At 34.1% G+C, this 27307-nt stretch overlaps 1 long non-coding RNA gene across 1 annotated transcript in view; it reads left to right on the top strand.

Annotated features, from left to right (window-relative positions):
- The window catches only part of LOC122904022, a 55978-nt gene that overhangs the window by 12897 nt on the left and 15774 nt on the right, over window positions 1-27307 (top strand). The window lies entirely within an intron of this gene.

Genomic DNA, 27307 nt, shown 5'->3' with positions numbered 1-27307 from the left:
TTTTAAAGATTTGCTAAGGTATGAACCACAACGCTATTCTCCTACCATGTTTCCATTTTCTTTTATCAAAGTATATTCTTCCAGTTGATCTAAAATGGTGTCAAATTGGGGAGCCTGGGGGATGGCTCAGTCAGCTAAGCATCTTCCTTTGGCTCAGGTCATGATCCCAGAATCCTGGGATAGAGCCTGGCATCTCGGTGGAGGGAGGGAAGGTGGTGGGGAGGGTGGTGGCACCCTCCATGCTCAGCAAGGAGCCTGCTTCTCCCTTTCCTTTTGCCCCTTGCCCCCCACCAACCCAGTTAGTGCTCTCTCTCGCTATCTTTCTCTCTCTCAAATAAATAAAATCTTAATTTTTTTAAAACTGTGACAAATTATCTGCATATAATTTAAAACAAAGGGAGTCTTTAAAACAAAGGGAATCTTAACTTTCACTCATTGTCATAGCATTTTGACCATTAAGGGATCATCACTGCTCTAGGCCCAATTGAGGGCCTTAGCCTAAAGAAAATATTTGCGTTCTTCCTCCTCAGATACTTGTATCTAGTGATAGTATTTACAGCCTAAAGAGGCATAGGGAAATATGGGCAGTGTGAATTCTATATAGGTAAAATAAAATTGTTTTGCAATATATCAGTTGAACTGTGATCTTTTGATTTCCGAAATATACTAGGTTGATGGCTGTTCATACTGTCAGCACGTCCTTCTGGCTTTTCTTATCAATGGTTAAAGAATCTTGAGCCTGCGTTGGCAGTCAGTACTCTAAATTCCCTCAACAGACATGCATTCCGTAAAAATTGGATAATAATGTAATAATAAGGAAGAGTATATACAGTTTATTTGGAGATAGCACATGATTATCTTTTTAATCAGAGCCTGATTTGCATTAGTTCCACCTTGCTATGTTATGAGACACTAGGCAAAGTATGACTGATTTTCCTGAACCTCGGAGAAAACTAAAGGATCTAGTGTAATCAATAACAGTGAAATTGAATTTTTTTAAACATACGGTGCAGTTACAGAAAACATGTATAATTATAGCTGCTGTAATAAGGGATCTAATAGAATCATGAAACTTTCTGCATTATTTTGTCCCATCTTAGCACTTTTTCTACCTAAATTCAAACATTCACTTGCTTTTCATAAATGCTGTTTTTGCAGAATTTCATGCTCACAGCCTTGTGTTCCACATCTGTGTGGAAAAGCCTACCCAGGGAGTTGCTTTAGCATTAGACACATGATTAGACACTGATAGACACATGGCATTTAGTAATACCATTAACATACTCTGCACCACACAATGGCAACAGATGTCTTAAGTTCTAACAACTAATCAAAAAGTAAATCAGCCAACATAAAAAACATCTGGAATCCTAGAAATGGAAGAATTTAGTCAGAGATCATTCAATATTCTATCAAATTTGTGTTAATTTGTGAAAAGCTGTGCTGGATGTTTTTATGCAAATGAGGCCAAATATACATTTTACTCTGTGATCTCCAAAACCATTTACTATAGAAAGCACTTTGTCAGGTTCTGAAGCACTTCTTCCGAGGCCTGAGATAACTCAAGCTTTCAGAAATAATTCTCTTATTAAAGCAATATGTTCAAAGTGAGCAATGCAAGTCCACAGGGAACGCTGCTGAGAAAGTAATGGTCTGCTGGTGAGTTGATGGACTGCATTAGTGGTCCCAGCCAATCCGGAAGGAGGACTGACAGCAGCTCAATTTGTAATGTATTTCATATGGAGAGCATACTCAGCAAAGAGCCCTAAATATTAGAACTGTGCATTGGCTAATTAAACTCTTTGCAAATCATGGTGTTGCACCCATGAATTATACTCGGGCCATTACTCTCTGATCTTTGGGAACATTCTAATCCACATATGAACAATAATCATAAAGGCAGATAGATTTACAGAGAATGTATTTTCGGTTTAATTTTCACTTACAATATTAACTTAATTTGTGGTCCCAGAAATTCATTTCCTGAGAAGGGGGAGACTTTGTAATGTTGTTGTTGTTGCTGTTAAATATTAAAAAAGAGTTAAGAATTTGAAAGTCTCTCAGGTGATTCTCAATGTTCCAAAAAAATTGTTATGGTGCCTTCAGAAATCAGTAGAATTCTGTATTTCAATAAAAATCGTAATTGTTCCAAATGAGGACTTTCAGTACTATGTTTTGCAGTACTGAAAGTCCTCATTTGGAACAATTACGATTTTTATTGAAATATAGAATTTTACTAATTGAATCTCAAATTAAGATTTTAGACAAGGTTGCAGTCCTCAAAAATTTTAGTATTTAAAAGGACATTATTTTTTCATCTTTTGGGCAGCTTTGCCTGAAAATGGTGGTTACGTTTATACTGTTTATCAATAGGTAAAAAAAGAAGAATAAATAAAGATGAGTGTTGCCTGTCTTTGGAATTTTCTTTTGTAAATGTGATGAATATTTAGCAGTGCTAAGTTGCTTCCCTGCATATTGGTGGCATAATGACATAATTTATTAACATAGCAAATATAACAAGAAAGCTGTAGTTATTAGCACACCATTTGCAAGTTGTTTTTTATCTTGAGTTATCTTAAGGCACATGTTAAACTGTGAACTCAAATTTAACACTGTATTACTGCAGTGGTTTTATATTTTGAATATAATGTAGCAGAAAAGAATTTTCAGGCTGCTCCATAACAAAACATGCCAGTGAGTTGTTATGCTTGTGTGATGTCCAGGGTTCTCCCTTACAGCGTTATTTAATGTTTACTTAGTTGGGAAAGGTAGATTGCAATTATTTCCCTGTTAGTATGCCATTTTCTGCTTTACTTATTTTTATTTATATATTTTATTCAACCTCTGTTTTCTAGAGCATATAAATGTTGAGTCTTCTAGAAGTACCAAGAAATGCTTAATGGTACAAATCTCAAATGTACACAAACACGAGTCTTAATAAACTACACTGTCAGAACATGAAAATTAGCTCAGAAAACTCACCCATGAAATGCTTCCAGTAGATGACAGATTTTATTTTTACTAAAGAATAATCGATGATTAAAATTTATCTCCAAATACAGAAAATTTGCATCAAAGAGAATGCTTCCTCGGGAGAAGATATACGGGGGAGTATAACTAATACTCTAAATGGTCATCTTTTTAAGCATACTTTTAGGAGAAAAAAATAAAGAAAGAAACTGAGATAATCCCAAACTATTAGACATGGGAACTTTATATTTATAGTCTTTGCACAATCATAGAAGCCATAATGATCCCCTGATAGTATTAATTCCTCTTACAGTTTTTATAAACTTGTCAAGTCCTGCACTTTGCTTCTCTTACAGCATTGACATTGAAGCTGAATGATGCTCAGATTTTTATCTCCTGGCATGAATAAAAAACTGTGTCACAAGGGTACATAATAAAAACGAATGTGAGGTTTACTAGAGATAGGGGACTTTTTGGATCAAAGCATATCCATTTATGAATGTTATAAACTTTTGATAAAACAAGTTGTCATGTGATGGCATGTTTATTTGAGAAGTATGGATGAAAAGATAATATTTTTAATTAAAAATAATAAGAAATTTCTTCCAGCAGGCAGACAATAGTGCTGGGGCATGTGGCTAACAGCTGGACGTTATTAAATATATATGAATTTGAGCATCTCATTGGTGATTCTTTAATAAAGCTATCTTTTTTTCTTTTATTGCTAGTGAGGAAGGGTCACACATTTGTACTCAAGAGAACAAAACAGATGTCAGTTTTACATTTTTTTCTCTAATTGTTATAATCTTTCTCACAAACCACCTACTTTTTAGTTAATGGAGAACCATAAACTTGTCAATAAGATTATCTTAGTCATTCCTAGTAAAGCTGTCAGTCAGTGTAAGGTTCCGGTCCCTGAGGGATTGTTTCTCTTCTTCCCTTCTCCTTCCAAGATGCATAGCTGTGAGGGGAAATTTTTCCAGTTCTTAGGGGGAAGGTAAGGTTCATCTCTGATTGGTTCTATCCTCATCTCTGCTATCTAGTCTGACTCTAAATGTAAAAGCTGACCATGTACTCTGTTACTCTTTGCATTCCTGCTGTAATAGCAAAAGTGCTCTCCAAGGCAAATTATGCAACTAACATGATATTATCCTCATCCTACTTGATCATTCCAAGCAGTATGCAGTTGTTGCCAACTAAGTTTTTCACTTTTATTTCCAAACCATGCTAGAAAAATTTGGCCATCATATGAATCATTACAATACAGTTCCAAGAGACCAATACTGAAAACAATTTAAACAAACAAAAAGATGAATTTTTCAAGTCACAGGGACAATCGTTGAGTAGGGCAGAAGGTCTCATTGACGACTGCATTAAGGACCTGGGAGCTTAAGGACACCCTTCATCTCTTCTCTGTGCTACGAGTGTGTTGATTTCATTCTGAAAACTTCTCTAAAAGATCAGCAATCTCTCCCCTGGTTAGCTGTGAAGATGTGGTATTCTTAATAAACTGTGTACAGGCCCAGTTTGAAAAATACCTGGGAAGCCCTTCAGTTGCTTTACCTAAGGCCATTCACCTATCATTTAGCAAGTAGGCAGTTTCCAATGCAGGTCATACAAGAATCACCTTCTTTGAAGAAGCATTTCACAGGGGAAAGAGTAGGAGAAAGTATTGAAATAGACATCAGGATTATACATGCCCCTAAGTGTAAATAATTAATCATTTCACTGACAATATTTTTATTAGAATATGTCCACTTTCCTTAATTTCTTCCAGAGTCTTTGACTTGTAACAGTCTTATGCCTTAGACCATGTACCCTTTTCTTAGTTTTTAGTGAAAAGTCACAAGATCGGCTCTCTTCAGTCTTAAAATGAACATGACTTGCCCCTGCTTTCTCCTCCAACCTCATCTCCACAGCTTTTATAGATCCTTTTTCTTGTTTCTGAAAACATACTGACCTCTTTCTTGTCTGAAGTCTTTTGACCATACATTTTACTCTTTCTGCGTGTTTTTCCCATTGGTTATCTCCTTCTCAGCTTTCGTTTCTAAGCTGAAGTATCCCAGAGAGACCAACCCTTATCGCCTTAAGTATGATCTTCATTTACCTGTTGATTCACTCTTTTTTGTTAATCTCTTTAAAAAGGTTTTTAAAATTTATCTCTTATTATTTATCTCTTCCAGTGGACAGCAAGATCTACAAATACGAGGACTGTGCTTCTGATCTACCATTCTATCCTCACAGGTTTGCCTTAAGCCAAGCATATGGCAAGCTCTAAAAGCCATTTGTCAACTCAGATGTTAATTGTTAAATTGACACTTGCCAACTTTTACCTTAATCTGTTGCAGCATTTCTTCTTTGGCTTCTGTATTAATAATCTGTCCTGCCTTCTCTTGGTATTTTGGTTCTAATTCCTTTCATTTTTTCCCTCTTCCTCACAAAACATTAGTCTTCTGGCAATCCTTATTTTCTTCTCAAACTATGTACTTTGACAAATCTGATGCTTTTTTTTTATGGTTTTAACTACTGTTCATATGCTTAGTGTTCAGCAATGTTTGTTTTTAGTTCTCCCGATCATCAGAATCATTCTCTGTTTTGCTGATTGACTCTTTTGAGTATTATTAAATGGAATTGAACATTCTCCACCCTCTTCAACAATCTCACCCTATTTTCCAAAACCAAAAGGCCAGTTACCCAAGCCAGAAACCAAGAAGTTTCATCCAGTGTTCTCACTCCATTCCATCATTTGCTAGTTATGCCTGTATTCACATATTCCATCACCAGTATTCATTAAGTTGTCTTAATTTTGCCTTCTCTATAATTCTAAAATGTATCCTCTCTTCTGTAACAGTCCTTAACTCATCTCCTTGCCTCATAGTATTGCCCGTGATGAGCAATTCTGGGTGCTGCCACCAGAGTGGATTTTCTGATCATAAATTTGCCTCTCGGGATTTAAATATTTCAGGTGTTTCCTTTTGTCTTCAGAACATTTCTCAGTAAGCTATGTAAATTCTAACCTAATTTCCAGATAGTTACCCACAAACCTGGTGTTAAATATACACCAAATCATAGTAATATCTTAAATATTTTAAATTCTCTCGTGTTTCTGTTGGAGTCAGTTGGCTAATCGAAATATTACCAGCCTAGACTTAGTTATGGGACACCTTTCCCATAAAACCATTTCCTGGTTGTGATGTATCAAGATGACTTCGTGTCTCCTCTTTACTATCATAGGATTCCATGTGTCTTCCTAGTAAGGCAATTTATCACCCATAACTAAATCATTAATTTGAATTCATGTATCCTCTGCAGTAATGAGCATTTAGTTAAAATCAGAACTTTGTTACAACTCTAAGTGACTGCTCACATTCTCCATTGAACTGGACTTGTCCAGTGTAAAAGAACAGAACTCATTCAGAGAAATTAAAATGGAAAAAAGAGGCTTAATATTATATAGTCTCAGGGATCTACTCTCTTCAGATTCTGGAAAACTTACATCAAACTCCTCACTTCCAGCACCACAGCAAGTCCAGGCTGTCCCCCAAGGATTTCTTGTAGGAAATTACCATATCGATGCAAACTTGAAAACCCACCTCTTCTCCATTGCCCCCTACACTGGACACATATGCAAATATATACACAATCTCTTTCACACAAAGCTTCACAAGTCTATTAGATAGTAGTAAAGTACCAGGGAGAGGCTGTATTTCATGCAGAAGAAATTTATAATCTCTATTTGAAATTTCTATTACAACAGTCCACCCTTATCCATGGTTTCACTTTCTGTAGTTTCTGTAGTTCACTTACCTGCAGTCAACTGTGGTCCAAAAGCAGATGATTCTCCTTCTGACATGACATCAGAGAGTCAATAGTGGCCTAACACTACATCACAGTGCCTACATCATTCATTTCATTATCTCATCACATAGGCAATTCATCATTTCACATCATCACGAGAAGAAGGGTGAGTACAGGAAGGATAGGATATTTTGAGAGAAAGACCAGAGTCAAGTAACTATTATTATGGTATATGGTTACCATCATATTATTTTATTATTAGTTGCTGTTAATTTCTTATTGTGCCTAATTTATAAGTTAAACTTTGTCAGATTATGTATGTATAAGAGAAAAAATGTAGAGGATTTATGGGGTTCTATACTATCTGCACTTTCAAGCATCCACTGGGGGTCTTGGAACATATTCCTTTTGGATAAGGGAGGAGCTCCTGTACTGAAAATCTCTTTAAACCTCTCCTCCACCAAGAATATCTTTCTTTATCCTTTTTGCTTTCCTGCAGTTTTTAACGTCTTCTTACTACTCTCTCTTGACTATGTCTTTCTCATTGGGTTTTCTCAGGAGCTCCAAATTTCTCTTCTCCTATTAATCAGAATAAGTGAGTTAAATCCAGATTGCATTTTTTAAACTTGCATTCCCAAACTTAAGAAACTGTTTTATGTATTTTGCTAAAGATTAGTTCCTACCTCCTCCATGATATAGAGAGTAACTTGGGCAAGTTACTTAAACTTTCAGTATTTTGGTTTCCTTATCTGTGTAATAGAGATAATAGTATTAATCCCTTCATGTGTTTATCTTCCTGATTAAATTACTTAATACCTGGAAACTTAAACAATACTAGCAGTTATGTGCTTATTCAGTGTTAATCATTGCAATTGCTGTGGTTGTTTATACTCCTTGGAAATCTCTATGGTTATACAAACTTTTTTCCTTGCTATTATTATATCTTTCTCTCTATCCTTCCCTTTCTCCCCCTACCTCCCTTCCCCTGGCCCTTTTTGCTGTTAAATAAAACTAGCATGGAATCTCACAGAAAATTACAGCTTGAAAACCTGGGTCACATGACAACAAGAAAACAGCAAGCAATGCATTTTTTTTTTCTTTCTGCTCTCATAATGATTTTGATCTCTGCTTCTCTGTCTCTGTCTCTGTCTCTCTCTCTCTCTCTTACTCTCTCTTTTTTTTTTTATCTTTTGTATGCTTTATTAATCTTTTTGCACATGACACAAATATAATGCCACTCCAAGGTGGTGGTTTAGAATCCCAAATCTGTATATCCTCATCTACTCTGGGAGGGCAAGTCTAATTGGCCATGTTATGTCAAAGGTCTACCCCTACTCCAGTTACCCTGTTTTTGAGATGAGTAAGTTCTTTAAACAAAAAAGGAACCATTGGCTTCTTTTAAAAACACTCCTTGTATGTACTTAAGCACCTGACCTTTAGGAAATGTCTCTTGTTTATCTTTTATCTTTAACATTAAGCACAGTCTTGACCTATAGATGATAGTCAATAAATGTTTATTGGGAGAATCAGGTATTTGCTTTGTGCAGAATTTCACTCACTAGCAAATTTTGTTAAAGTAACATTTTAGGGTTTTTAATAAACTGAGTTACTCTTACATGTGTAAGTGACTTTAATTAAAAAAAAAAAAAAGGTATGGTTGATGGGGAAGATTGAAAAAGCAACCAAAGATGAAGTAAATTAATAGAGAATGAGAAGAAAATAAAGGAAAAGATAGAATATTCCAACAGAAGGAGTGCCTGGCTAGCTGAGTCAGTTGCTCATCCAACTCCTGATTTCAGCTCGGGTCTGATCTCAGGGTCATGGGATTGAGCCCTGTGTAGGAATTAGCACTGGGCATGGAACCTGGAAGAGTCTCTCTGTCTCCCTCTGTCCCTGAATGGGTTTTCTCTCTCCCTTTCTCAAGTAACAGTAGTTCCATCAATTGTTCTCAGTTATCCAAGAGTTATGAGAATGAGAATTATAAACATTTCTTTTTTTATATGTAATAAGTCTTAAAAGTAATTTTTATGTAGTACTCAAAATATACATAATTCTTTCTCTTACCCGTTTCCAAATTTCTAGGAGCATGTTTCATTTAACCTATTTTTCTAAATATATTAGACATTTTATTTTTCTAAGATTTTATAAATTTCATTTCCTCTCGAAGCAATCCATGCAACATGACCAGTATATATTTAGAAGAATTCATTTATAAGGTCTTAAAACTAAACGCACTTTGTTGCAATTCAAGGTACTTAATTTTACAGTCGTCTGAATGGTGAGTAGAATATAACCAGAAGAAACAGGCAGAAGAGAATCTTTAAATATACACATAAATAATTATTTAAAATTTTAGTCCTGATTCTTAGTCACACTTGTTACTCACAGAAGTCAAGCCATATTTTCATTATTAATGTATTTGTAAGGAAAAAAAACAAACAAACTATAAACTAAACTAAATAGGAGCCATGGAATAGGAAAAAAAAGTGATTAGCAGCTTCTAGGGGAACAAAACTCACTACAGGAAATGAATGCCAGTCCATTTCGATTTTACAAACAAATAGCTTAATTGAAAAGATTCTTAGTCTGTTGGAAAACCTCATCTCCCATTACATATTTCCTGCTCCATGTACCATTCCTAAAATATTTATTGATCCAAACCTGGTTAATAATACTGAAATTCATCTGTCTTCAGAAATGCTTACAAATTTTCAGATAAGTGGCGTAAATATTAGTTTTTAAGTGAATGAAGTTTGTGTGCATATGTATACTTATACATACACACTTGTTATATCTATTAGCCTTGTTAAAATCAATGACTACTTTTTAATCACTAACATATATATGACATAAATGTCTTCCTAAATATTTTAGATTGTTGAACCCCCTCTCTATTTTGTCTCACAACTTAGAAACCTACTCCTAGATGATAAGAGTACAATATAAACAAATACTTTTGCTCTTCCACATTTTTCTTTTCCTAAGGGACTCCTGGAAATTGCCCAGGGAAATTATCACTTGTTATGTTGAAAATCATGTGAAAACCAAAGAACTAGTTAACTTTTGTCTAATAACTTTTTTTGTCTAATAACTTTTGATTAAAATTTATGTGATACATAAGATATGTAGCATAACATAAAACTGTCCATAGACAAGTGTTATGATAAGCAAGTTTACAAAACAAATTACACTTGTCTTGCAGTTATCAAAATACTTGTTTGTTTTTCTTTCCCTCTGATGTCAGAATCCAAAATTTCCTAGCGTTCACATGAAGGAGTTTCTGATAAATGCCCCACAATTGACACCTCATCTCTAACACATTCTTTTCATCAATACATCTTACCATTTTCTGGATGCCATGCTTTCGGCATTCTAAGATTATTTTCTGGTTGAAATATTCTGCTTTTACATTTCTAAACAAGAAAAGAGACAAAAATAGGTTAACCATAGAGTGGTGCATAATCCAGAATCAGTATTTGGTCACCCAAAAGAAATACAAAGCAATTCCATGCTTTTTTTAGGATACTTGAAAGACGTGGCAGCAAATCCAGCATCATTTATAGCAATAGCTTACAATATCTTATTTTTCTCTCCTATCTTTTGCCTCTTCCACCTCTAATAGGTGAGCTTTCTTCTTTGGTCACTCCTCCCCACTCATAACTGTTATCACTTCCCTCTCTCTTAGTATTTAATTTATGGTTCTCCTTTCCTTCCCTATTTTATTTTTCTTTCTCCCCCATGGATGCTATTTCCTAAAAGACTATTCTCAATCTCTTATTTCAATCAAAATCTCCATTTGCCTACAATTCTATTTAGATAACCATATAATCTTTCTCTCCAGACTGGCGTTTGACACTATATTCTATACTCTGCATTTCAAAGGCATACTTTGGTTGGCTCTTGTATCTATTCATAAAGTCTCCAGGCTATCTTAGTTTAATTATCATTTAGCTTTGTTAGTTAAAGCATCATTTTCCAAACACCTGTACTTTGAATTCTTCACTAAAAATGACTTGTTAATTTCTATGGATATAGCTTACTAAAGCTTATCTCTTTAGTAAGTATGCTCCATCTCTTTATTGATATATATGCACCAATTTATTAAAAGTTTTAATGACTGCCATCTACATATTTATTGTTCCTTCTTAACCCCTCTGTCAGTTGTCACACTCTTACCTCTTCAAGTAGGACTCTGAGTGTCTCAGATAGATATTATTAAGCACATAGTACTAGCCCACTGAAAATAGTGAGAGACAGAGAGAGGATTTGTTCATAATAGCAAATTAAATTTGAATAATACTAAAATCTTCAGAATATCATTCACTACTCCTATATTAATAATCTCTAATCTGTCAAGACATGCACTCCCAAATTTGTCTTTACTTATAATATTGATATGATCTAGAATGCTTTCCTTATCTTGGTCTTGTAAAATCCCATCCATTAGTTTAAAATTATTTGAATTGGCATTGCCTTATGGAGCTTTTTGTTTTTTTTTTTAACTCTACCTATTTAGAAAACTTTGTCCCCAAATACTTTTTTTTACCTTATGCAATGCATTTAAATTTTATTCCATGACTGCCTCTATGGTTCTTAAAATAAATAATGCCATTACCAATGTAAAATCTTACTTGGTTCAGTATATTTCTTCTTATTATTATCTCTAAAGAGGTGAATGGGAGAAAGAGATTTGAGGATTAAACTGATGAGAACTGTCTGATAACTTTATTCCAGTTTCCCCAAATTTCAAAATTCTATTTCATGTAATGTTAACAGTTTATTTTACATAAATACAGCACCTAAAACACCTCACCTTATTAATTTTAATATTTTTAAACTAAGTATTTAGCTTATGACTTTGGCCAGTATTTCCATATGGATTTTTTATATAATACATCATAAATTTAATTGGAAACAGTACATAAAATCTACAAAATATTTTCCCAGGTAATATTTAGCTGAAAATACTATTTCTTGCTATGTTGCTTTTAGTCTCCAAGAATCCATAGCTGTAAAATGAGAAAGGAACAATGCTTATTTTGTTGCTGGTAAGACCAAAATAATGTCAGTTTATGTATACTAGTTCACTGACTTTGCACAGTTGGGATGTAGTGATCTTCGGTTCTATACTAGAAGAAACTTCTATACTAGAAGAACTAGTGAGAGAGATTAAGTAACTTTTGCAGTATTACACAGCTTCTGAGAATCCCAAGTGATATCTCCAAGTCTGTGATTTTTGCTGTACCTTTGTCTTATTTAGATAGGAACACTATACCTTTTGAAGGTGAACACCTAGTAACCGAAAGCCAAAGCTTTTGTTGTTTGTGGTTGTTATTTCTACTTTCTTATACTATACTTCTATAATATTAATTATGGGATTTGGGTAGTTAAAATATCAAGATTCCCATCCACTTATAATGATTAGCTATTTTGTGGATACTTCCATGTTAGTGGACATGAACTTCTGCTGATTTTTCACTTGATGTGTTGTGATCAGAAAACACACTCTGTATGATTTTAGTTCTTTTAAATTATTAAGATGTGTCTTATGGTCCAGGATATAGTCTGTATCAGTATATGTTTTGTGGGTGCTTGGGAAGTATGGGTATTCTGCTGATGTTGGATGAATAGTTGTATAGAAGTCAGTTACACGCTGTCAAATAATGGTATTGCTGAATTCTTCTGTATCCCTGCTGATCTTCTGTTCAGTTGTTCTATTGATTATTGAGGGAAGGGTGTTGAATTCTTAAACTCTATTTGTTGATTTGTCAATTTCTCCTCTCAGTTCTATCAGTTTTGCCTTATATATTTTGCACCATTTTGTTTGGTGCGTACATATTTATGATTACTATGGCTTCTCTATGGATTGGCCCTTTTATCATTATGTAATGTCTCTCATTTCCTCTGGTAATTTTTTTCACCCTTAAGTCTCATTCATCAGATATTATGCTTTTACTGTTCTTAAAACTGTACACTGTCAGAGAAGTACAAGTACCAGATGATTTCACTCATATGTAGAATTTGAGAAACAAGACAGATGACATAAGGGAAGGAAAGGAAAAATAAAACAAGATGAAAACAGAGAGAGGGGAACCATAAGAGATTCTTAACTATAGAAAACAGACAGGGCTGCTGGAGGGGAGGTGCTAGGAGGATAGGGTAACTGGGTGACGGGCATTAAGGAGGGAATTTGATGTGATAAGCACTGGGTGTTATATGCAACTGATGAATCACTAAATTCTACCTCTGAAATTAATAATACACTAAATGTTAACTAAATTGAATTTAAATTTAAAAAAATTTTAAAAAGAAAAAAACTGTACAGTATAATAGTTTTTCTTATAGAGTATGTATCTATTACCATAATCAATTATTAATAGTTATATGTAACAATCATTATATTAATATAAATATTAATATGGAATAGATGCTATACTGATTATAATAATAAAATAAATCATCCTTCTTCTTCTTCTACTCTTTCTTCTTGTAATTAAGTTGGCATCTCTGTATTTCTATCAGTATTACTTAGTTAAGTATGGCTGACTCATTAGTCTTTGCTTCTGTACACTGTGTGCTGTCACCAGAAAACTATACTGTCTGGACACCCAAGAGTATTATGGATTGTATCCATGGAGACCATTGGTCTAATGTCTAATTTTAAGAGGATAAGGGAATGAGAATACCTTATCCTGCACCTCCCAAAACATCAGCTGAGTGACTCAGTTACTCAATGTCCAACTTCTCAGTCAATATGCTTGAGCCTTGTTACATGCCACATTTTATCAACATGTGAAGGGGATAATACTTCTGCAGGGGGTGTTGGCAGTCCCAGGGATAGGCTACTATAGCTCTCTTAAAAGCAAACCTGGATCCCTCCAAGATGGACTGGGAAACCTTAGAAGGAGATGGTTGATTATGAGTCAAGACCTGGAGACTCCCTGCCCAGTTTCCCTGTAGCCACCCAAAGAGTCATGCTAAGAGTTACTGGAAGATGAAAAGTAAGATGTGAGAATAGTGGCTAGAATCCCAAAATAGGGAAAGAAAAAGGGAGATTGTTAGGAAAAGACTGACCAACCTAGAGGGAAGGCAGAGTCCTGTCAGAAGGAAATTCAGAGCTGTGTTTTAGGGTGGTTTCAATCTGAGCATCTCTGGGTTGTGGACCCAGTGCTCTTTCTCTGCGCCACACTGTTACTTATTGGTTTGTTTCAACAAAAGCCTAATACTTTGGGTTATAGGGGAAAACAACTGTCATACCCTCATGGCACAGCAAAGAGACTAATTCAAACCCAACTTACACCAGGTTTGGAGGCAATAAAACACTCAGCAGTTGTCAGGGAACAGTTCCCTGACCCCGACAGTATTGATTTGAAAATTCTAGGGGGAAAAAAATGTATTAATATGATCAATGTGAAAAGTCACCACCCCTCTTCAATTATAACCCGTGTGCCATTCTCCCCCAGGAATTAAAGAACCCCAGTAGCAGGGGGAACATATTAGAACAAAACAAAACAAAACAAAAATTATACTGTATATGTGTGTGTATATATAGCTCAACCCAGTATACAACAGAGCCACAAAAGCATGACCCACATCACTCCAGTGGGCATCCACTTGGGAAGAATACCCTAATTCCACAGTCTAGATGATATCGCCCACCTCTGGTACAGGAGCTCACTACAGGAGATAAATTTACCCTGGACACTGAGATCACTGCCTTAACAATGCTCAAGTCTGCTTCTCCTAAGACTCTGAAACTTTGGACAGCAGTCGTCTGTTTTGCTTCCTTTGGTATTAGGGATTCTGTTACATTTTCTTAGCTAACTTTCCTTAGCCATGATAGCTGCACTCTGTCAAAACATACTACCCTATGCTCCCATGTCTGAAAGAAAATTTTTTTCTTACAAAGCTGTGTACATCTAGGTAGGCTGACAAGAGTTATTTTAAGCTACATTCCTAGAAGTGAGATTTCTGCATTGTAGAACTTAGACCCTTTTAAGTTATTTGATATTGCCGAAGTGGTCTCCAAAATGATTGTGCCTATTTACATTTCTTCTACCAGTAAATGAGAAGTTTTCCCAAACCCTGGCCAAACTTGATATTGTGGCATTTTTAAACCAATTTCTAGGAATGAAATGCTACCTTAGTGTTGTCATTTGCATTTTTTAAAAAATCATTAATAAAACCAAATGTCTTCCCATCTGTATAGCACTAGTTCTTCAGGCATATCACTTTGCTACATGAAAAAAAAAAATCTATATACTTACTGATAACAGTATTCTCTTTCTAATAGTGCATTATTACAAACACTGCTCTAGTGAAAATACAGAAATATATCTTGTTATCTGTACTCTCATTATCCAAGTATTTGGTATAACTTGCAAAACTTTCTTTTCCAAAGTCATTTTTTTAGTGGTGGTGGGCATGCAGAAGGAGAGGGAGAGAGAAAATTTCAAGCAGACTCCCTGCTATGCTCAGAGCTTTACACAGGCTTATTCTCACCACACCAAGATCATGACCTGAGGAGAAATCAAGAGCCAGGCACTTAACCACCTAAGCCACCCAGGCATCCCTATTTCAAAATCATTATTGAAACAAGAACCTGCATCTCAGTCTGGCACATAGAATGCATCACAAATATACCTCAGTTGTTCATTAGGTAGGATCAGGGTTATGCCTTATGAGTGTTGTTTAAAATATCATGAATCAACACTCATCTTCTTAGGACGTTTTTAGAGGGTGTAGTCTTTCCTAGGCCCTAACATGAACCTTTCAGTTTTCTGAACTACTTCAACCTTCTCTTCCCTCTTCAAATTGTTGACAACTTTGTCCAGACTGCAGTCTCAGTAATGACCTTCCTTATAATACCACTGATTAAAAAAAAAAAAAAGGAAATCCACAAAACCACTTGCATCTATACTTACATATTAGGGGTCTCTTCCTGTCCCTGTGTACAAAACATCACTGCTGATATTGAAGACAAATCCCTCCACAGCCTTGCTAGATCTTGTCATTGAACTCAGAGCTTTGTTTCCTAAAACATCCAATTTGTTTCTACTACATAATCAAATTTTCACTCTTTCCTGGATTATTTCTATCAGCATATAGCTATATTCTAGAAAGCTTTCTTGGGACCCACATTCTTTAGTTACAACCCTATTATTTTTACTTCTCTATAGCAACACTCTTGGAAGAAATTCTCAATTTTCTTGGTCTGTTTCCTCAGCTTTTACTATTTTATCCTAATAACTGCACTAAAAATCAGCAAATTACCAAGTCATCTGTCCTTATCTTAACTTCTCAGTAACTATTAATTTCCTTTCAAGCACCTTGAACTTCTTTCTCCAATTGGCCCCTAAATTGCATTCCTACTTTATTAGCTAATTATTCCATGATCTTTGTAGCTGACTTCTCTCCCACATGTCTAAGTTATTGGTGCCTCAGAGCTCACCCTTGGCCCTTCCTTCTGTAATTTCACACACTCCCTACAAAACTTTATCCAGTCTCATAACTTAGATACCATCTATCTATTTTTGACTTCCAAATGTATATCTACAGGCTTAACTACTTTCTTGATTATGATAACCAGTAAATAATACATGGAGTTATAAAATTATTATATTGTGGACCTGAAACAAATATAACACTATATGTTAGTTATACTTGAATTTTTAAAAAAGCCACAAAGTAGAACTTTATCCCCACATACACCCCAGTCTGCTTTTTCTCCCCATCTCAGTGAATGGCATCACACTTCTCTTATTGTGTTAGATCAAAGGGCTAGAAGCCATAATTAACTTCTCTTTTCTTAATATGCTATACGCCAACAACCACGCCTGGGTGGCTCAGTGGGTTAAGCCGCTGCCTTCGGCTCAGGTCATGATCTCAGGGTCTCAGGATGGAGTCCCATATCGGGCTCTCTGCTCAGCAGGGAGCCTGCTTCCTCCTCTCTCTCTCTCTGCCTGCCTCTCTGCCTACTTGTGATCTCTGTCTGTCAAATAAATAAATAAAATATTAAAAAAAAAACTATTTAATATGTACAGGGTGGTAGAAACTTTGTCTATCTGCAAAAGCAAAAGTGGTTTACATTATAGGTGCTCGTCAAATATCTGTTGAGCAATGAATGAATGCAACAATAAAATTATTTTTTAGGTGAAATATGTAAATCTTTTCTTAAACCATAGTGAGGTTCAGAACAAAGGGAATGAGGGATAGCATTGCTTTTATATGCTTATGTAAAAATATGCTCTAGAAATAGTCAATCGAGATTGTGATTATTTATGTTTTAAATTGATATTCCACTGGCATAATGGTTACTATTCTTCTTTTTCAGGTGTGTTGTTTTTGGCTTCCCTTCCTGGGTGGATTTCCTGATATTTTATACCATTTCCACACCTTTCAATCTAAATATATAATTTAAGAAAAATTAGCCATTTATGGAGTAAAGATAGTCCCTGGTGACATTCCCAGGTATCTAGCAAAAGAAAAAGGCACACATAATTATCCAAGATGGATGTATAGTACTTCTGACAGCACAGGTTAAACAAAGAGTTGACAAATTCAAAACAGAGCAATTCCAATTCTTCATTAAAACTCTTGAGTTCTGGTGATGAAATATACAGTAGTAGTTAATTATTCTGATTTAGACTAGTAGGAAGGAAAGGACACTGTACGTTGTTATATGAATAAAAAACAGACTTTGATGGGTCACAGAATCTTTCAAATACTGAAGTTTGAGCCCTTTAGCTATAATACACTGGAGTAGTGTAGTGAATATCTGTTATTCTTATCTTGCTGGCATTCTTTGCTTCTTTTCCTTTAAGAGGGACAACTACTTCTTTCTCTGGGTGGAATCTATAATCACCTGACTTCACTTCCTCAATATCATTGTACATATGAAGAAAAGTGTCCAATTTCCTTTTAAAATATTGATAAAAATCTTGGGAAAAGGATGCTATGAACTTTCCTTTGGCATTACTAAGTGTAAGTATAACCCAAACTATATTTAGCGATGGCAAGGACACACTCTACTTGAGCATGAAACCATCATAGAGTAAGATTGAGCATGGAGAGGGCACAAAATAGAGCTTATTTTACAATATTTGGTTGCACTACTACATTATTTGTATTCCTGGATCTGGCTATGACTAAACGATCCCTAAATTTTTATGTTTCTGGGCCAATATATTCTAGTACTTCTTGATTTTTTTGTCTCTTGTAATCGAAGTGTTTTTATAAGCATAAATAACGCTAAGGTTTCTATGTAGATATTTATGTGATTTTTAAAATAATTTGTAATTAAAATGCATTAAAGTTATTTTCAAAGTATTCAGTATCACTAGATACAGAAAATATAAGCATTTAGAACATTTGGGTTTTATTTGAAGTGACAGCATAACAAATTGTTTCCAAAAAATCAACTAATAACACACAGCCTAAATGTAATTCTCACATTGTGGATATACTAAGAAGAGAAGAATTATATTAAGTGATTGGATTATTAAATGCATGATTTTCTTTATTCTGTCATTGTTACTTCTTAGTCTTCTTTCTGCATCTCTTTGTTTCTCTCAGATGCTTTTAGTACTCTTTAAACTGTGTGTTATTTCATCCACCTATATGATTTCACCCTAACATGCTAACTTCTGAATTTGTATCTTCTCCCTGATTTTCAAGTTTCTGTATTCCACTGTTGCTGACACTCTTTCTTACAAAAAAGGTTTAATTTATTGCTGTTATCTCTTAGTCTCATGTGAAATCATTATTAATATTACTGGGTAGATATCAAGAGAGAGGAAATCTGAGAGAGTAACAGCTTTAAAATCTGTTAGGGTACAGAATGATATAGCTAAATAGCAAGTCAGAAGAGGCTGGGCATGTTCATTAACTCCTTCTCCCCTGGCACCCTTGCCCAACTCATTTCCCACCTTCTCTTCTCAAAGCTTTTCTAGTCATGTAGGGGCCATCTAAATTAATAGCCACCATATTCAAATTCTGGGGGTGGTTATTGATTTGTCCCTTCCCCAAGTCCTGACAGCTAATCAAATAATTTCCCCCTTCAGTGTTTCTCCAGTATTTCTTCATTCTTTAGCCTAGATCCTACTGTCCTCATATTTTGTCTAAAAACTGCAGCAACAACAAAAAATAAAATAAAAATGAAAACTGCAGCAACCTCACACAGATCAAATAAGTTACTCACTGATGTTTTCATGGAATCCTCCTTGGAGTAGATTAGGAACCCCTTCTATATACTTTCCCAATTACCTGTATATTTGGTATCATTACATTTAGCACATACCAATTTATGTGTCTGTCTATTCCTCTAGATGAGGAGAAATTTCCCTTATTATTATTATTGTTTTGTGGGGAAGAGGTAAGGGATCTTGAGTCCTTTCAAAATATGGCAAATAGCATTTACCAGTTTTATTTCCATTTTTATTTAAAGTTAAACTTTTCTGGTAACTGACCAATGAAAAATCTAGGGAACTTATCTAAGTTATTAAATTTTTTGTGTATTTTCAGCATTATATCTAGAGTTAATAATTTGCTTTATGATCCTCAGCCTTTTATACACATATTCTTCAACTAATGGCTATGTGATAGTATTCCTCAGATTCTGTGATTTTGGAACATGCTCAAAGTCATGTTTAATCTTCTGGATTATGAGATCTATAATAAACCTAAATGAAATTTCTCTTGAGCCTTATATAATTCAGATTTTAGAACCTGAGTCCAAGTTGAGATGTTACCTTTGATGGAAATTTCCTTTTCCTCATTTCACTCTTTACTCAAATATCACATCTTCAAAAAGGTCCTCCTAAACCACAGTTGCAAAATAAAACCCAGGCCACTGGGTGGTTCAGTCTGTTAAACATCAACTCTTGATTTCAGCTCAAGTCATGATCTCAGGGTCCTGGGATCAGCTCCATGATGGGCCCTGTTCAGCACAGTCTGCTTGTCCCTCTCTTCCACTCTTCTTCTCCTCCTCTACATGCTGTCTCTCATAAAGAAAGAAAGAAACAAATAAACATATAGCTTCCTGTGTTCTCTGTGTTGAAAATCTTCTGCAGATTGTTTTGTGTCTTCTTACCTTATTGTATGTTCCTCAAAGTATTAATTGTTAACTGACATAATGTGATTTTCAATTTGTTTGTTTGCTTATAGCTTTTCTTACTAGAAGTTCCTGTGATCACAAATTTTATTCTCCATTTTATTTCAAAAGTCTGGAACACAATGTAGCATAGAGTAGGGCTACCATGGCTATTTTTTTTAAATAAAGAACAACTGGAACATCAATTTGTATTTGTTTCATTTTCCACTCTATATTGTTCAATAAGGTATTATATTTTTTGTTTGCATTATTAATCAGTAGAGTTATTTCTCCTTTCCAATTTCAACTGTATTATTGGGGTTATCATTTCTCCATTTAATCTAAGCATAATATAAACATAATCATTTTGCCTTTTGCCTTACCATTTTGTTTTCCTTGTTTTTATCTCAGCATCTAGTGATATCCTTTCCTTCCAGTACATTAATTAAGTATTGTTCTTTTACTTATTTTTGATGTATTTAATTTTGATAGATCTTTATTAAATTATCTCTTTTATTATTTTATTTCTTGGCTAAATTGCAGAGGATGTGAAAAAGCTGGTTAGTTGTAAGAGAACATTTGTATTTGGGAAAACTGTTCACTCTTGGTTTCATCTTCTAAATTTAGTCTTATGGGGCAAAAAGGAAAAAGATAAACCATCAGTTTCACATCTTAAATTTCACTGTCTAAGAATGACAAGTAAAAATACAGCAAAGGATTTATATAATGGCTGTGGAATGACACCCACCACAGTCCATTCATTTCTAAACAAAAGCAAACTCTGTATAGTGACTAGAATTGAGCAGGGTACTTTCAAATTATTGGTTAACCACATTAAAGGTGATGAACTGTAAAAAGGCAGTCACCAATATATCACAGTTTACAGTGCATAGACAATGCATTCATCAGTCACTCTTTATGACTGTTGTCATGCTTCCATTTTCTAACTCTCATGGGAGCTTGAGGTATATATAGGTGTTGGAAAAACAACAAGTAAACTCGGGAAACATTTTCTGCTCTTGGGTACCTGTCACACTTCTGTACTTTGATTCATGTCAGGTTTCAAAGGTAACTCTTAAAATCTGCCAGCTATTAAATCTTTCTTGAACTATGGTTTTTTGTCTTTGGGTTCATCTATTTCCTAACTAGTAGAAAAATACATAGACCCATTTTAGCCTTTTGAGAGGAAAATATGAAGGTGCTATGGTATTTGGAATGGATATTTTCCAAATTGGAATTTGATTCTAATTTGACTCAGTTTAACATTCTCTCTGTCTCTCTCTGGATTTAAAAGGAAGCTTTCTTTAAAATTAAGTATTTTTGAGTATGTGAAGTTGGTTAAGGGCATGGATTCTAGAAAATAATTATCTGTATAAAAATCCTTTCTTTGTTCTACTGTCTGTGATGATTCTACTGCATGTGATTACATGACAACAAGTTATGTTTTCTCATTCTTTTTAACTAAAAAATTATTTTAATATTGGTACTTAAATAATAGTGTTGTTGAAGGACTTAAATATGTTAAGAGGTGAGAGTAGGAATGACGTATTAGGTGCAATGCAAGTATGTGATGTTATAATTACTTTTCAGATTTGCATTAGAGATTATTAGGTGTTATTTAGAAAAAAAAATCAAAATGTAGGTGTTATTTAGGGAAAAAATAGAAGCAAATCAAAACATGCACAAAAGAAAATTAAATCACTCATTTAATATGGTCAATAATCGGATGGGTAAGGAAGTTTTTAAACTTTACCACTTGGATGCCAAAATGAGTTATAGGATGTTAGGTCTACTTATGGAATATGAATTTTTATACAGTTAATAGCATTTAAAATATTCTATACAGTTTAAAGTAGTTACTCTAGGGGCGCCTGGGTGGCTCAGTGGGTTAAAGCCTCTGCTTTCGGCTTAGGTCATGATCCCAGGGTCCTGGGTTTGAGCCCTGCATCAGGCTCTCTGCTCAGCAGGGAGCCTGCTTCCCCTCCTCTCTCTCTGCCTGCCTTTCTGCCTACTTGTGATCTCTGTCTGTCAAATAAATAAATAGATAAAATCTTTAAAAAAAATAAAATAATTATTCTATAGAAAACAGCATAATTATTATTGACATATTTCCATATTCCTATTTCTCTGCAATTTGGAAGTTTCTCTAAAGTAGTGATGAATATGCCAATTTGTAAAAATATGATCAAGTAGAACAAAGGATGTCGGCTGACTTGAACTTTTAAAAGAAATTAGTGGCTCCCTAGCTTGTAAATAAATTCAAAGTAATGTTTGGTTTTGATAGAGGAAGAAATTTCTTATCTTAATGTTAATTTGTTAATTCAAATATTGACAATAATACTCAGCAGCTGAAATTAAAATTTTAAAAGTGTTTTTACTTAAAATACTGAAATTGCTTTTTTGGGTGCCTAGAGGTTGAGCCTCTGCTTTTGGCTCAGGTCATGATCCCAGGGCCCTGGGATCGCACCCCACATCAGGCTCTCTGCTAAGCGGGAAGCCTGCTTCCCCCTCTCTCTCTGCCTGCCTCTCTGCCTACTTGTGATCTCTGTCTGTCAAATAAATAAATAAAATCTTTTAAAAAAATACTGTGAAACTGCTTTTTAGAAAAGCATTGATATCTAATATCTCTGGGTACTCTGAAATACTTTTCTCAAATATGTATCTTAAACTTAGTACCTGTTGATTTAATTGGATAAATCTATAAAAAAATCTGTAGTAAATCTTAGAGGATATACCTGGGTCTCAAGAGAGATTTGTTTTAGGGACACAGTGGAAGATATCTTGACTGTAGAAATACCTGGCAAATCTCGGGAGATTTTAAATATTTCCTTCAATAGTATTACTTTGAACAGAGGAGGGGATCCAAGTTTTGTGGAGCCCGAAGCCTAAACAACCTTGAGAATCTTCTTTAAGGGGAAAAACAAACAAATGAAAAAGCAAAGCAAAATTATAACTACAACATTGGTACTAATGGATATCTTGAAGAGAAAAAAATACAACAAAATATAAATACTTTTAAGCTTCAAGTCTATAAAGATCACATTCATCATCAATAGAATTCATCATAGTCGAATATAATTTTTTGTCATTAAAATAGGGATGTTCATTTCAGTTCACAGTATTTTTATTCAATAATGAGATAGTGATGATTGTTTAGAGGTGTGTCATGAATTTAATAGTATCTTCATCAATCTATTTTATATCTAATAGCCAATAAAAATATTTTTCAGGTATTTTCACGTATTTCACTCTTCTTCATTAGATTATCAAAAATCAAGTAGCATATTTATTAGTTTCTTTTGAAATGAGTATCTTCTTAAAGAATTAATACATCTAGTATTATCTTTTAAAAAGTACTTTTATCATTCATCTTTACTACCTTTATATCTCATTAATATTTCATCTGCATTTTTCTCAGTTCTTCAATCAATAAACTTTAAAATGACAAAAGAAGACAAACTACAAGAAAACAAAATGTGACGTGAGTGACTAAGTGTTAAAGTTAAATTGGATCCATTAAGCCTTCAGAAAAACACTAATATGTGAATTAGGAAACCAGTGATATAGTCTAAAACTGACCCTCATTTTTTAGAATCTAAGTTTAAGTGTGTACTCACTCATGAAGGTTAGAATAAGAACTTTTCATTCTGTATATTTATATGGCTTAGATGATACAATATTCAATATACACAACTATGTCGTGCCCCAAATTCCTCCATTTTGTAAATGTTACTGACATAAAAATATAATAAAACTCAGGTCAAAAGTAATGCTGCAATGAAATAAATATTTAACCAGTGAGTAAATTTCATATAACAACTCCAGGAAAACATAACAAAATGGTTACCTTGAAAAAAAAAAAAAAGTATTATCTCCACTAAATCCCAAGAATACGTTCATTCTCAAAATGAATAGTGAAGAATATTAGCATAACACTGCATCCTCTTTAGTACCGTTTATAACATAGGGAAACATTAAACAATTGATTCTAATCTGAACAGGGAAATGTTATTTTGAAAGGAAGGTGAACATGTTGATAATCCCATTAAACTCAAATGATATAATTAACTTAAATTCAGAAAATTAAAAAGGTTTGTTGGCTCAGGGAGTTGGTTTTTAAAAATCAGACCTTTCACCTCTAGGTTACCATTTTGAATCCAAACCAGATAAATAGAGACTGAAAATTACTAACATATGATGTTAAGTGATGGCTTATAGGAAATGGGTTGGTGGTCTCAAGTTAATCCCACGGACAGGTACCCACATCATTAAAAAGACCATCAGAGTTTGCAGTAATTTATCTCTTTACATACAGGCTTAAAAGAAACAAAGGAATTACTTGTAAAAAAATCTCTCAAGGGCAAAAACGCAATTGGTTAAAATAAATTCAGGAAAAAAAAATGTTTCAAAGTAAAACTCATTTTTACAAATGATATCAGAACCATAAAAATTCTAAGATTATTAGTTCAATTATTTTGATAAATATACATTTCAAAGCAGAAAATGTTCCTTTGGATTTGTCAGTATTGGAAGATAATGAAGGAAAACAGAACAAAAGATATTTGAGCAGAATTAACACAAAATTCACTGTGTGTGTTTGTGTGTGTGTGTGCCTGAGAATGAATAGATTTTCATAAAATGTATTTAAATTTTATCAAAATATCCAGTGTAGCATTAAATATACTCATATATCTCTTAAATATAATGATTTTAAATTCAAGAACTACTTTATAATGTTCGTCTGTGTGATGAAAACGTTTCACATTCAGTAAACTGAAGTTTGTTCCTATAAATTAAAATAGTCCTGAAATTCAATATAGTATGCACTTGAACTAGGATTTACTTTAAGTCAATTCAATTAAACTCAAACCACAGAAGCTGAAAATCTCGAACTAGAAACATCTTTCACTATTTCCTCATTTTCCTCATGCAACTTTCCCTTTTTCTCATTTGACATTTGAATTTCCTTCTTGAATTTGTGGTCATTTTTTTTTCTCTACTTCAGTACATTTAGGAACGGAGAAATTATTTTTCATAAAACATTAGTTCTATTCTGACATTGCTTGAGTGAATATTCTTAAATGTGTTGCATTGAAAATGTATATCCCAATCATATCCATCAGGGGGGTCCTAATTCTGCCTTCTTTGGTGACATCTAAAAAGTATTTTGTCTTTTCCCAAAAATAGTATTTCAAATTGATCTTACCTTTCAAGCATACTCAGTTACTGCTGAAAACTACATAGTTAACAGTTTAAGTAGCAATAGAAGCTTTGGCTTGCCACCTTCACCAAGTCCTGTGCTTTTAACCAAGATGCTATCCTGTCTTCACACTGCTGATGAGGAGGAGATTTCATGAATCAAAAAGAAATAAATGCATGTTGCATAAATGCCACTCTGAAGGCATTTGATAAAGTTTTTAAGGGACAAGGCTTGGACAAATGGCTGGTTACAAAACTACAGAATATTGGGCAGGGCCGGGCATGAGTAATTTACAAATTGCATGACTTGTTAGGTATTTCAGGGTCTGGGAGGAAGAGGAAGTAAACAAACTCCAAAATTCTACTTTATTATATTAAGAGATGTGGCACAATCAGCTGAATTAGGTTCCCAACAGGAAGTACAGATTGCCCAACTTGGTGGAGATGAATTTTCCTTTTGGTCTTAGGTTACCTAAGATTGAGGGAAGAGAGGACTTCTTTTTTTCAGCTTTATTGAGGTGTGACTGACCAAGAAAATTGTAAGATATTTAGAGAATACAGAGTGATAATTGATACAAATGTACACTGTGAAAGGGTGCCCCTCAATGACTTCATTAATACATTCATCAACTTACCCATCTACTCCCTACCTTTTGTTTCTTCTTTTTTTGTTGAGAACATTTATGTTCTACTTAAGCTTTGTGAATTTCAATAATATAATACAGGGTTACCAGTTATAGTCATCATGTTATACATTAAACCCTCAGACCTTATTCATTTTTTAACTGAAAGTTGGTACCCTTTTACCAACCTCTCTTTATCTTCCCCCAGCTATTGCCAACCACTTTTCTACTCTTTCTGTGTTTGACTTTTTCTTCTTTTTTTTAGACTCACATATAATTGAGGTATCAGACATACATTGCATTTTAATAAATCTAAATTTTTAGATAATTGAAATAAGGATTCTAATATGAAATTCCAAACGAATTTGTACATATTCTGGTGAACATGTATTTTTTAAAAAAATTAATATTCCACTTGTGAAACAATAGTGGATTCAGTAATTTTCAGTTCTTTCACAAGTTCTTTCACAAAATCATTCTACTGCAAATATTTGAGTTGTGGCCAGGAATTGCTAATGTGTTAATTATGGAGACTCAAGTTTTTAAACACCGTAGTGGATTTCTAGAAATGTTATGGAGCTTTAAGATAATGTAAAAATTTAAGAAATTGAGGTCCACAGAAATTGATTCACCCACACATAATAGTTAATAAATAGAAACTCTAGAAATTAAATTCAGAAAGGTAAGTGGATCAAATCTGAAACATTTTATTCCAATGGTTTTATGCCAGTAAGTCACAGACCGCAGACGCTTGAGGTTTCCATATAAAACCGCATGTCTGTCAGAGGACTCTCGCCCTGCTTTCCTTTGTAATAAATACCCTTAAAAAGATCAAAGCATTTTTGGTACCAAACAACATAATGTAATTGATGGTTTTCTTTATTGAACAAAAAGCCTATATCCATAGGGTCAAAGTTCTGCACTTTAGGAAAGCCTACAACCTAGGACATATGTAACTACTGAGCAGGTCAGTTCATGTGCAAGTTATACTTGACAATAAGCAGGATTCTACTATGGAAGAACTTCTCTTCAGTAGGATGTAGGATTTAGAGCTTAAAACCATTTGCATGACATATCAAGATCATATCATGCTTATTGCAGGTTATTTAAATGCATATAGGATCCAGCAATGATCTCAGATGAATGAAATGAGCTTGGTAGGTAATAGGGAATGGTGAAAACTGTGGCAAACTAAAGAAACCACATCACAGCTCAATTCCAGTCATGTGAGAAAGTAAACATAATTTTTTCAGATCTTTTGATTTTCTTTCAAGATCATTTAGAAATTCATGGTTTTTGGTTTTGGTTTTGTTTCAGGTGGAGGGGGGTGGGATAGAAAATACACTGGCTTTGCATCTTAACAACAAATATACTTTAATAACATTTTATCAACCCAACAAAATACAATCTAAATTGCATTTAATCTAGAGTTCTTTAATTTTCTATCTCTATTGTAGGGATATATCTAGATGTATATCAAATATTTTTGAAATGAAGGAAAATAATGACAGTGAAAGCAAAATATGGAGATTTTTTTCTCAGTTATCTTAAATCCTATGGGAAATATAAAAAAAAACACTAAGCATCTACAAGAAATAGTTTCTCTATAGGGAAGGCATATTCAGGT

The sequence above is a fragment of the Neovison vison genome, chromosome 4 (assembly GCF_020171115.1).
Source record: "Neovison vison isolate M4711 chromosome 4, ASM_NN_V1, whole genome shotgun sequence".
Lineage (NCBI taxonomy): Eukaryota > Metazoa > Chordata > Mammalia > Carnivora > Mustelidae > Neogale > Neogale vison.
This window is presented reverse-complemented; position numbering and strand designations above follow the sequence as displayed.